We start from the raw sequence: 12,552 nt of genomic DNA on the forward strand, positions 1-12,552 counted from the left end.
AGCTTGAACATCTGGAAACTCACAGTTCATGTACTGTTGAAGCCTGGCTTGGAGAATTTTGAGCATTACTTTGCTAGCGTGTGAGATGAGTGCAATTGTGCAGTAGTTTGAGCATTCTTTGGCATTGCCTTTCTTTGGGAAAAGGAAAATACCCTGAGGTAAAATATAAGCTTAATAGAAAATACAATTACCCCTTATTTAAAATCACACCTTTTGACAAAGTAATGATAGGACAACTGATGCTAGTGAAAAATGTGATGGAATTGTGCATAGATTCTGAGTCTTACAATATAGTGAAGTTAACAACCACAACCCCTTATAAGAGCACCTCTACCCTTAGATGTGTGTATGTATATACACTGCCCACTGTCAAGGGATTAAAATGAAAATACACAGAGTTTTTAAGTCAAAAAACTATAATGATATGATAAAAAAGGTAGAAGCTATTTATCCCTTTCTGTTGTGAAATATTACACTAAATATGAGATTACAGAATTATTTAGTAATATATATGCTTTGAAACATAATTTACTTGTGAATGATAAGTGTATAGAAGTAATATAGTGCAGTGTTTTGTAAGCTCAGATCATAGAATCAGGCTATTCAAGTGTGAATCTCAGCTCCACAAAAGTGAAATTGAAGTCACTCAGTCGTGTCCAACTCTTTGTGACCCCATGGACTGTAGCCTACCAGGCTTCTCCGTCCATGGAGTTTTCCAGGCAAGAATACTGGAATGAGTTGCCATTTCCTTCTCAGCTCCACAACTCAGATGTTATTTGATTCTGAACAAACAACTTAAGTTCTCTTACTTTCATCTTTCTCAAATATAAATAAAATATGAAGTAGTTGTAATAGTTACAATATTGGATGAGCTAATATGCATAGTGTTATAAGACTCTGCTTCATCAATCGATATCTATAAATATTAACTTGAAATTGCATCCAAGAGGTTCCCAGTGCTGATGAACCCAACCTTGGATGTGTATTTACAGGTTGCTTTATATTTGAATAGGCTTTCCAGATGGCTCAGATAGTAAAGAATTTGCTTGCAATGCAGGAGACCCCGATTCAGTCCCAGGGTGGGGAAGATCCCCTGGAGAAGGGAATGGCCATCTACTACAGTATTCTTGCCTGGAGAATTCCATGGACAGAAAAACCTAGTGTGGTACACTACAGGGCATTGCAAAGAGTTGGACATGACTAAGTGATCAATACTTTCACTTACATTTGAATAGTGTATGTTTTAGATTTAATTAGCAAACATCACTGGTTTTGATTTATTGTAATGAACTCTTGGGTGGCCATGCATGGCATGGCTCATAGCTTCAATGAGTTACTCAAGCCCCTTTGCCATGGACAAGTTGTGAGCCATAAAGGGGAAGATGATATCTATATATGATAAAATAAACAGACTTAAAGTGTGCAAGGTTCAAATTTGACAAACATAGAGATGCAAATGACTTCCACTCCAACCAAGATGCAAATAATTTCACAGGGGCCTTGATATTGAAAGTTAATGTGTTACATACATATGCTGTATATATGTACATGTTGCTAATGCAGATTTTCAAATAAGAATAAAGGTAGTAGGCTGGTCTATACCCTAATTTTAGGAGGATGATTACCTCAAAGAGAGTTTTCAAAAATATATTTTGAGATAATCATGTTCCCCTGATTACTAATGACATTTCTTAGAAAGTAAAAATGTTTCATAAAAATTAATTTTGGAAGATGCATGGCTCAACAATATAAAATCATTTCTTTATGCACACATTTTGAATTACTTAAGAGAAGATGAACATTTCCTCAGCTTATCAGTGCCTAATGATGACTTTTTTCAGCTTCTTCTAGACTTCATCATAGGTAACTTGCCCCTCCTCCTCCCCATCTTTCTTCTCTTTCTTCTTTTTTTTTCATTTTTAAAGAGACAGAGACTGTATTTACTGAGGCTTTCTTTGTTATAAACCAAATTTATTCTCTAAGCTATACTACTTTTGCTCCAAAGAATCAAAATATTTTTGGAGTCTTGTCTTCTCAGTCTTTTCATTTTATTCAGCTTAACTTTCAACTGATTATCATCTAATGAGTCAAAAGTTAGGGAAAAGTTAGAAATTTTCAACAATACAGTAAAATCAATAATTGCTGATTATTTCTCTTAGATAAAAGAAATAATGATAAGTGAAGGAACAGTTGTTTCTCAAAATGGTTTGTCTTTGTGTGATTAATGATCAGTCAGAAACCCACATGTGGAATAAAGAGATATTCTCCATGTGCACAAATAGAAGAGATGAAAGCTTGGTTTAAGAATTTGTTGTTACACAACTGAAAAAACTGGTTAAACATATTTGGTGAGAGGACACACTCAGTGTGTAGATAAATGCAGCTACAGTGAAAGGTTTGTGTAAAAAGGTAAAAATAAATAATACATAATATATATGTAGTAGTTCAAGATTTACTTTACTTTTTTTATTAGCTCATCAGATTTAATATTAGGAAAGTAAGTCATAAATTCTACCTTCACATGAGAATAGAAATCAGATCTTTATGAGACTTATCTGCATAAATGCATGTAGTTAGAAGTGAACTGGAATAAAATCCATTATTTTTCTTATTACAAAATTAAAATGTCAAAGAATTGTAGTCTTGAATGTATGACTAATTCAAGGCTTTTTCTTATCCACAGTGTGATGACATAAAGGGAGATGAAGCTTGGTTACAGTTAAATAACTTGGAAATGAAAGTGAATTAAGACAAAAGAAACTGTGTAGAAAATTATTAATATGCTCTAGTAAGTATGGTGAATAGGATCTTACATAAAAGTCTATTAAGTGGATGAAAAGACGGAATACATATTAAGACATTGCAAATAAAAGGCAATGGAATTTGATGCTGCACAGCACACTGGAAGTAAAAAAAGAAAAAAATGATAAATGTATAGTGCTATTCCTAAAATTTCAACTTAGAAAACAAAAGTTTAATAAGATGTGTATGTGTATGTGTGTGTTATCTTTGTAAGTGACACGATAATCTAGTCTTACTCTAGAGTTCTCTAGAATGATATGTGTATATATATGCTGCGGCTAAGTTGTGTCCGACTCTTAGGGACTCCATGGATTGCAGCGCACCAGGCTCCTCCATCCATGGGATTTTCCAGGCAAGAGTACTGGAAAATTATATATATGTATATATATATATATATATATGGAGAAGGCAATGGCACCCCACTCCAATACTCTCTCTCTCTCCATATATATATATATATATATATATATATATATATAGTTTACCCTACTAATAGGTTGCTCTTTGACAGTTAGTGTGGGAGGTCCTAAAAAGGCAGGGCATTTTCTTTAATTTCAAGATTCTTCAGGGCCACAGCTCCTGCCCAGATGCCCAGACTGAGCTGGGACGTGTCCAGATTCACCCCATAGTCTCCAAGAACCGGTTCAACCTGACCACCAACTCGAACACCATCTTCCTCAGCCTTAGTGGACGCAGTACTCCTTCTTCCTGTGCCTGCCCTCCCTAGGTGGCCAAGAGGAGCTACCCCACTTCCGAGGTCAGGGGCAGCGGCAGAGAGGAGCAACTCCACATCCAAGGAGCAGCAGCTGCACGGGTGCAGGAGGGCTGAGAGGAGCTAATCCACATTCAAGGTCAGGAGGGGCAGCGGTGAGGAGATACCCCTCGTTCAAGGTAAGAGCAGCAGCTGCGCTTTGCTGGAGCAGCCGTGAAGAGATAACCCACGTCCAAGGAAAGAGAAACCCAAGTAAGACGGTAGGTGATGCGAGAGGCATCAGAGGGCAGACACACAAACCATAATCACAGAAAACTAATCAATCTAATCAGATGGACCACAGCCTTGTCTAACTCAGTGAAACTAAGCCATGCCCTGTGGGGCCATCCAAGACGGGCGGGTCAAGGTGGAGAGGTCTGACAGAATGTGGTCCACTGGAGAAGGGAATGGCAAACCACTTCAGTATTCTTGCCTTGAGAACCCCATGAACAGTATGACAAGGCAAAATGATAGGATAGTGAAAGAGGAACTCCCCAGGTCGGTAGGTGCCCAATATGCTACTGGAGATCAGTGGAGAAATAACTCCAGGAAGAATGAAGGGATGGAACCAAAGCAAAAACAATACCCAGTTGTGGATGTGACTGGTAATAGAAGCAAGGTACGATGCTCTAAAGAGCAATTTTGCATAGGAACCTGGAATGTTAGGTCCATGAATCAAGACAAATTGGAAGTAGTCAAACAGGAGATGGCAAGAGTGAATGTCGACATTCTAGGAATCAGCAAACTAAAATGGACTGGATGGGTGAATTTAACTCAAATGACCATTATATCTACTTCTGTGGGCAGGAATCCCTCAGAAGAATTGGAGTAGCCATCATGGTGAACAAGAGTCCAAAATGCAGTACTTGGATGCAATCTCAAAAATGACAGAATGATCTCTGTTCATTTCCAAGGCAAACCATTCAGTATCACAGTAATCCAAGTCTATGCCCCGACCAGTAACGCTGAAGAAGCTGAAGTTGAGGGTTCTATTAATCATTTGCTCTATACAGTCAGCAAAAACAAGACTGGGAGCTGACTGTGGCTCAAATCATGAACTCTTTATAGCCAAATTCAGACTTAAATTGAAGAAAGTAGGGAAAACCACTAGACCATTCAGGTATGACCTAAATCAAATCCGTTATGATTATACAATGGAAGTGAGAAATAGATTTAAGGGACTAGATCTGATAGAGTGCCTGATGAACTATGGAATGAAGTTCCTGACATTGTACAAGAGACAGGGATCAAGACCATCCCCATGGAAAAGAAATGCAAAAAAGCAAAATGGCTGTCTGGGGAGGCCTTACAAAAAGCTGTGAAAAGAATAGAAGTGAAAAGCAAAGGAGAAAAGGAAAGATATAAGCATCTGAATGCAGAGTTCCAAAGAAGGGCAAGGAGAGATAAGAAAGCCTTCCTCAGAGATTAATGCAAAGAAATAGAGGAAAACAACAGAATGGGAAAGACTAGAGATCTCTTCAAGAAAATTAGAGATACCAAGGGAACACTTCATGCAAAGATGGGCTCAATAAAGGACAGAAATGGTATGGACCTAACAGAAGCAGAAGATATTAAGAAGAGGTGGCAAGAATACACAGAAGAACTGTACAAAAAAGATCTTCATGACCCAGATAAACACAATGGTGTGATCACTTACCTAGAGCCAGACATCCTGGAACGTGAAGTCAAATGGGCCTTAGAAAGCATCACTAGGAACAAAGCTAGTGGAGGTGATGGAATTCCAGTTGAACTCTTTCAAATCCTGAAAGATGATGCTGTGAAAGTGCTGCACTCAATATGCCAGCAAATTTGGAAAACTCAGCAGTGGCCACAGGACTGGAAAAGGTCAGTTTTCATTCCAATCCCAAAGAAAGGCAATGCCAAAGAATGCTCAAACTACCACACAATTGCACTCATCTCACATGCTAGTAAAGTAATGCTCAAAATTCTCCAAGCCAGGCTTCAGCAATATGTGAACTTCCAGATGTTCAAGCTGGTTTTAGAAAAGGTAGAGAAACCAGAGATCAAATTGCCAACATCTGCTGGATCATGGAAAAAGCGAGAGTTCCAGAAAAACATCTATTTCTTCTTTATTGACTATGCCAAAGCCTTTGACTGTGTGGATCACAATAAACTGTGGAAAATTCTGAAAGAGATGGGAATACCAGACCACCTGACCTGCCTCTTGAGAAACCTATATGCAGGTCAGGAAGCAACAGTTAAAACTGGACATGGAACAACAGACTGGTTCCAAATAGGAAAAGGAGTACGTCAAGGCTGTATATTGTCACCCTGCTTGTTTAACTTATATGCAGAGTACATCATGAGAAACGCTGGGCTGGAAGAAGCACAAGGTGGAATCAAGATTGCTGGGAGAAATATCAATAACCTCAGATATGCAGATGACACCACCCTTATGGCAGAAAGTGAAGAGGAGCTAAAAACCTCTTGATGAAAGTGAAAGAGGAGAGTGAAAATGTTGGCTTAAAGCTCAGCATTCAGCAAACAAAGATCATGGCATCTGGTCCCATCACTTAATGGGAAATAGATGGGGAAACAGTGGCTGACTTTATTTTTCTGGACTCCAAAATCACTGCAGATGGTGACTGCAGCCATGAAATTAACAGACGCTTACTCCTTGGACGGAAGGTTATGACCAACCTAGATAGCATATTCAAAAGCAGAGACATTACTTTGCCAACAAAGGTCCCTCTAGTCAAGGCTATGGTTTTTCCAGTGGTCATGTATGGATGTGGGAGTTGGACTGTGAAGAAAGCTGAGCACCGAAGAATTGATGTTTTTGAACTGTGGTGTTGGAGAAGACTCCTGAGAGTCCCTTGAACTGCAAGGAGATCCAACCAGTCCATTCTGACAGAGATCAGCCCTGGGATTTCTTTGGAAGGACTGATGCTAAAGCTGAAACTCCAATACTTTGGCCACCTCATATGTAGAGTTGACTCATTGGAAAATACTCTGATGCTGGGAGGAATTGGGGACAGGAGGAGAAGGGGACGACAGAGGATGAGATGCCTGGATGGCATCACTCACTCGATGGACATTAGTTTAGGTGAACTCCAGGAGTTGGTGATGGACAGGGAGGCCTGGCGTGCTGCAATTCATGGGGTTGCAATGAGTCGGACACGACAGAGCAACTGAAACAAACCAAACCGAACCCTACTTATAAATTATTATTGCTTCTGATTAGTTGGGATGCATTTAATATGAAATAATATGTTAGAGGTGTATAATACTGTGTAAAAATATAGGTTTAATGTTTTCAAATAGGGAAACAGTAAAATTATAATTTATAAAAATTATAAATTATAACCATTGTTTTCATACCTCTTTTTTTTGTATTTTACAATATTAATAAAACCATGTTGTTTATTTACAATAATAATACCATGTTGTGCATTTTACAATAATAATACTACCATGTTGTGGATTTTTTTTAAGTATATTTTCTTTCATTTTATTATTTATATGATTTTATTTTATTATTTACATTTTATTATTAAATTGTAACCTTCCTGAGTTTTTCTTTTTTTAAAAAATTTTATTTTATTTTTAAACTTTACATAATTGTATTCGTTTTGCCAAATATCAAAATGAATCCATCACAGGTATACATGTGCTCCCCATCCTGAACCCTCCTCCCTCCTCCGTTTTCATATCTCTTATAAAGACTGTATTATTTGAAAACTGCATAGTACATACAAAAGTCAACGACTTAAAGCACAAATTTAGGGCATATATGTGTATATTATAGTTATTTCACAATACATTTGACTCATATACTTAAGGAACACTTCTATCACAGAAGGAATGTTTAAAGTATCCTAAACCCCAAATATTAATTCCTAGGCTTTTAACTTAATCTCTAGTAATTTTCTGACTTCATTCATATATATATATATATATATATATATATTTGTAGAGAGAAAAAAAGGAAAGAAAAGAAACTAAAAACCAAAGACTCTAGAAAGTAAGTATGAAATCAATATGAGAATAAAATACATGAAAAATATAACAGTAGTGAGATAAGGTTAAGACAGACCTGGAAAATTGGGCAAAGAGTTAATCAGGAGTAACAGAAATAAGAAAATTTGCAAGGTTCTCAGTGGGTTGTCACCTAATTTCTTGAAGATCCTGGATATGTATGCACAGCTTCATTACTAGTCACACATCAGTTTTATGTGAACGGGTCATGGACCCCATATCCAATTATGGCTTTATTCATTTCACAAGAGATTAATTAATTCTTATCAGATTTCCAGGAAACCAAACATTTTAAACATACTGTGAGGAAACTCAGGGCATGGTGATAAACCTCAGGTTGCATATAAGGAATGAGGTTTATTCTATGTCCAAAATGTACTAAAATAGCTTATCAAGTCCAGATGAAGATTCAAAGAAATTTTTTTTTAATAATTTACTTAGTTCACTTAATATTTCTTCTATTAGCCCCAGGTGGATAGATGTGTGCTAAGTCGCTCAGTCGTGTTAGACTCTTTGTGATCCCATGGACTTTGCAACCTCACTGGGCTCCTCTGTTCATGGGGATTCTCCAGGTAAGAACACTGGAGTGGATTGCCATGCCTTCCTCCCGGGGAATCTTCCCAACCCAGGGATCAAATACAAGTCTCCTGCATTGCAGGTAGATTTTTACCATCTAAACCAACAGGGAAGCCCAGGTAGACAGATATGTTACCATAAACTAATAGAAAATAAAGAATCCTATCTGAGATACACATTCTTTTAGAATTCTTATTCTGAAACCTATATCAAATTCAGAGAAACTTCCATAGACTGTATCTGCTCAAAATTCTTATGTTGAAATCTAACCTCCACTAGGATGTGGGGCCTTTGGGAGGTGATTAGGTCATGAGGGTGAAGTCCTCATCCACAAGACTAGCATTCTTATAAGAGAGATCCCAGAATAGAAATGAGAAGAGAAGATAGCACTTTAAGAACTAGGAAGTGGGACCTCATTATACATCAAATCTGCCTTGAACTTCCTAGCCTCGGGTCTGTAAGAAATAAATTTCTATTCTTTAAAGGCCATCTAGCCTAAGACATTTTGTTCTAGTACCCTGAACAGACTAATACAATAAGCATTTTGCCATACTGTTGTTCAGTCGCTAAGTTGTGTCCCATTCTTTGTGACCCTGTGGAGTACAGGATTCCAGTTTCCCCCGTCCTTCACTATCTCCCAGGTTTGCTCAAATTCATGTCCATTGAGTCAATGATGCTATCTAATCATCTTATCCTCTGCCAACTGCTTCTCCTTTTGCCTTCAATCTTTCCCAGCATCAGGGTCTTTTCAAATGAGTCGACTCTTCACATCAAGTGGTCAAACTACTGGAGCTTCACCTTCAGCATCAGTCCTTCCAATGAATAGTCAGGGTGGATTTCCTTTAGATTTGACTGGTTTGACCTCCTTACATTCCAAGGGACTCTCAAGAGCCTTTTCCCTAATGCCACAATTCAAAAGCATCAGTTCTTCCACGCCCAGCCTTTACGGACCACTCTCACATCCATACAACTACTGGAAAAACCAGAGATTTGACTACACGTATCTTTGCCAGCAAAGCGATGTCTCTGCTTTTTAATATGCTGTCTAGGTTTGTCAGTGCTTTCCTTTCAAGGAGTAAGGAAATTTTAATTTCATGGCCGCAGTCACAGTTCTATATTTTGCCATATAGAACTATGTAAATATAATGAGTCTGGTATATTTTTAAAGATTTCCAAAATTTTGAACTTCTGGTTTGTGCATTTCACTGATTAGAATGTTTAAAGACATAGCAATGGAATGTATTGTTATTATTTCTTGAAAAGAAAACATTAAAATAAATAATAATAACTAGCAGTTAAAATTAACATATCATTTCACGAGCCCATTTTGTGTACTAAAGATATCACTAATTTTAGGAGAATCATCACAAAGCACAGACAAATGATTATTTTATTGCTACAAAATGAGAATTGGGAGCATTATATGGCTCTTAAAACACTGTGCTTGGAATATTCAAAATATTGACTGACATTTTCAAAGAAAGCATTGTGAGCAGTCCGAAGACAGTCTAATTAACAGTCATTAAAAGTTCTACTTATTGCTTGCTCTCCTTTCAGCATGTTGAAGCTGACACTTCAGCAGGGGTTTAAAGCCATGCTAGCATGACTTTTAGATTAGATATTTTAATATAGTTTATTCCAAGAATTCAAATATGTGTTTCAAGGTTAAAATATAAAATCAACAATAACAGTAAAATGGTTGTCAACCACTGACTACACTATGTTATCAAAATGATGGAAATGTAGTTATAACCAAAAAAAACGTTATGTGCTATCCACAGGGCATGATGAGATAAACACCAGTTTCTCTACTATAGCTACCATAATCATTAAAGAATCGATGGCAAATTAAACTGCACAAATCCTTAAGGGGAGAGGGGAAAAAAGCATAGCACTAAATGCAGAAAGTTCAAATCAATTTTTCACCCTAAACATAGTGAGTTCATTAGTAGTGCTAACATAAAGGCAAAGGTAAATACAGTAAAATGGAGATTTTTATCTTCTTTTCATTTTAATTATAAGGTTGCCTAAGTCACCCTACTTTTTTTAACTTTTACAAAGGAGTCTATTCATATAGTAGTGGAACTGTATTATGAATTAAAAAAAATAAAAAGATGATTTTATGTAAAGAAATTCTGCACATGAAGATGTAGAATAAAAAGGGATTCTACCAGGTTTTTCTTTCTTTCTTTCTTTCTTTTTTTCTTATTTTTCAGCTAACATGAAAGCTGTATAAGTCAGGCAATCTTTTCAAAATGAATGCTCAAATTCACAAAGCTGGTTCCTTAAAAGTATACTCATGTACACAAAGACAAAAAGAAAGCAATTTTCAAACAAAAGCAATTTTCAAAATGCTGTGCTCCCACTGCTTCAGTCAGATGAGTTCTATGCCCACTTGACCTTCAATCATATTTTTCATTTCATCATTTTGATGAAAATTAGTGGGGCAGATGATATTTGGTCATCCTCCTTGAAAGTGAATCCAGTTGCAGACATATTTTTCTGGAAAATATCATCTTTCAAGTAATGTAACATGGACACAAACATCAATAGCTTCATTATCCTAAAATAAGTATCGCCTTTGATAAGTTAGATTTATCTCAACACTGATAACAAAAATAGAGGAAATTGTCTGGGCATTGGTTTGGTCAAAGGAAAGTTACATATGAAGCTGGTGTGGCTCAACACCTATGTTGAGAAGGAGAAATGTAGAATGATAGAGAAGGCAGAGGATGAGAGAGCCCAAGAATGAGAGAAACGAACAGTTGATCTAGCAAGCATGTTCTGCTGACAATTTCTGGAATGAACAACAAACCTATTGTACAGCAAGTGAGCTAGTCATTTTCTGAACATCTTCAGCTTTTAGAATTCAGTGCTGATAATTTTATTCTCTATTCAGTCTAATTGAAAAACAATGTCTGGTGACTGATTTTTCACTTTAGACACCAAGACTTAAAGCTAGCTAAACTTCCAAGATAAAATATCTTATGAGGTTAAAAAAAAAAAGTATAGTTAATGAAATAAAATGTCACGCTGAAGAATTGATGCTTTTGAACAGTGGTGTTGGAGAAGACTCTTGAGAGTCCCTTGGACTGCAGGGAGATCAAACCAGTCAATCCTAAAGGAAATCAGTCCTGAATATTCATTGGAAGGGCTGATGCTGAAGCTGAAACTCCAATACTTTGGCCACCGTATGCGAAGAGCTGACTCATTGGAAAAGACCTTGAATGCTGGCATTGAAGGCAGAAGCATAAATGGGCAACAGAAGATGAGATGGTTGGATGGTATCACTGACTGGATGGACATGAATTTAAGCAAGCTCCGGGAGTTGGTGATGGACAAGGAAGTCTGGCACTGCAGTCTATGGGGTTGCAAAGAGTTAGACACGACTGAGCGACTGAACTGAATTGAATATCATGATCAGATTACTTTATATAAAGCCAATGCAAAACAAAAATCTACCCCCCAAAAAGATGATCATATTCATGACCCTAGAGTTGATACATTTAATACTGTTTCTCCAAGAACCTCTTATGTGGCATCTTAAGATCAAAATATGAATAGGACATAGTCCTTACCCAGGAAGAACTTAGAGTATGTCAGTGGGAAGAAGACCCAGGTAAACTAAGTACAGCATGGTTTCCATAACAGAGGTTAAATATTTTTCTATGAGACCAAAGAGAGAACAAAGCAACCAGCCTTCTGGTAAACTGGAGAAAGTGTTCATCACAGAAGTAAACATTTCAGATGGATTTTCAAGGAATAATAGTTGTTGACTGAGCCAAAAGAGTTTAGGACTGGAGTGAAATATAATTCTAAACAAAGCAATAACTGTGCAAAAGCATGAAGGAATGTGTCTGTCCGTTTAGAGAACATTAAATAATTTTATTTGGAGGGGATTCCAGATGATATACATGTGTGAGGCTGTGATTGGACAGGATGCTATAAAAGTAGAATTAGGCCAAAATGTAAAGGGCATTGTATATATATAAGAAGAAGAATGAAATGAACAAATGTGGTTTCTAGAGCAAAAACTCTGAATCATGAAATGGGAAATTCTGGAGACTGACCATGAGGCTGCGTGGGTCACTACTGCAGTACTCTGCCATCCAGCACCACACCTGCTATGTAGCAAAAACTAAATATTGTTGGATTAATGATGGGTGAATGAACACAATGATATGAACACAGTGAGATGCATCTGAACTAATGTACTTAGAGAGAAGCAGAAACACAAAAGCCATAATATTCACCAAGTCCATGTCTATGCAAATGGGCATCATGTTAGGTAAGAAATTGTGATGACTAAGACAGAGAATGGTTACAGAGTCAGCACTACTTATGAATATTAAACACAGCAGAATGCCTTCAGTTTTCATTGTTACTTGCCTTTATTTTATAAACAAATTGATTTTAAACACACT

General features: G+C 37.0%; 1 protein-coding gene across 5 annotated transcripts in view; it reads right to left on the minus strand.

Moving 5' to 3' along the window:
• ROBO1 (roundabout guidance receptor 1) overlaps positions 1–12,552 on the minus strand; it is a 1,292,504-nt gene that overhangs the window by 1,138,997 nt on the left and 140,955 nt on the right. The window lies entirely within an intron of this gene.

The sequence above is a fragment of the Bos indicus x Bos taurus genome, chromosome 1, assembly GCF_003369695.1.
Source record: "Bos indicus x Bos taurus breed Angus x Brahman F1 hybrid chromosome 1, Bos_hybrid_MaternalHap_v2.0, whole genome shotgun sequence".
In the NCBI taxonomy this organism is placed as follows: domain Eukaryota; kingdom Metazoa; phylum Chordata; class Mammalia; order Artiodactyla; family Bovidae; genus Bos; species Bos indicus x Bos taurus.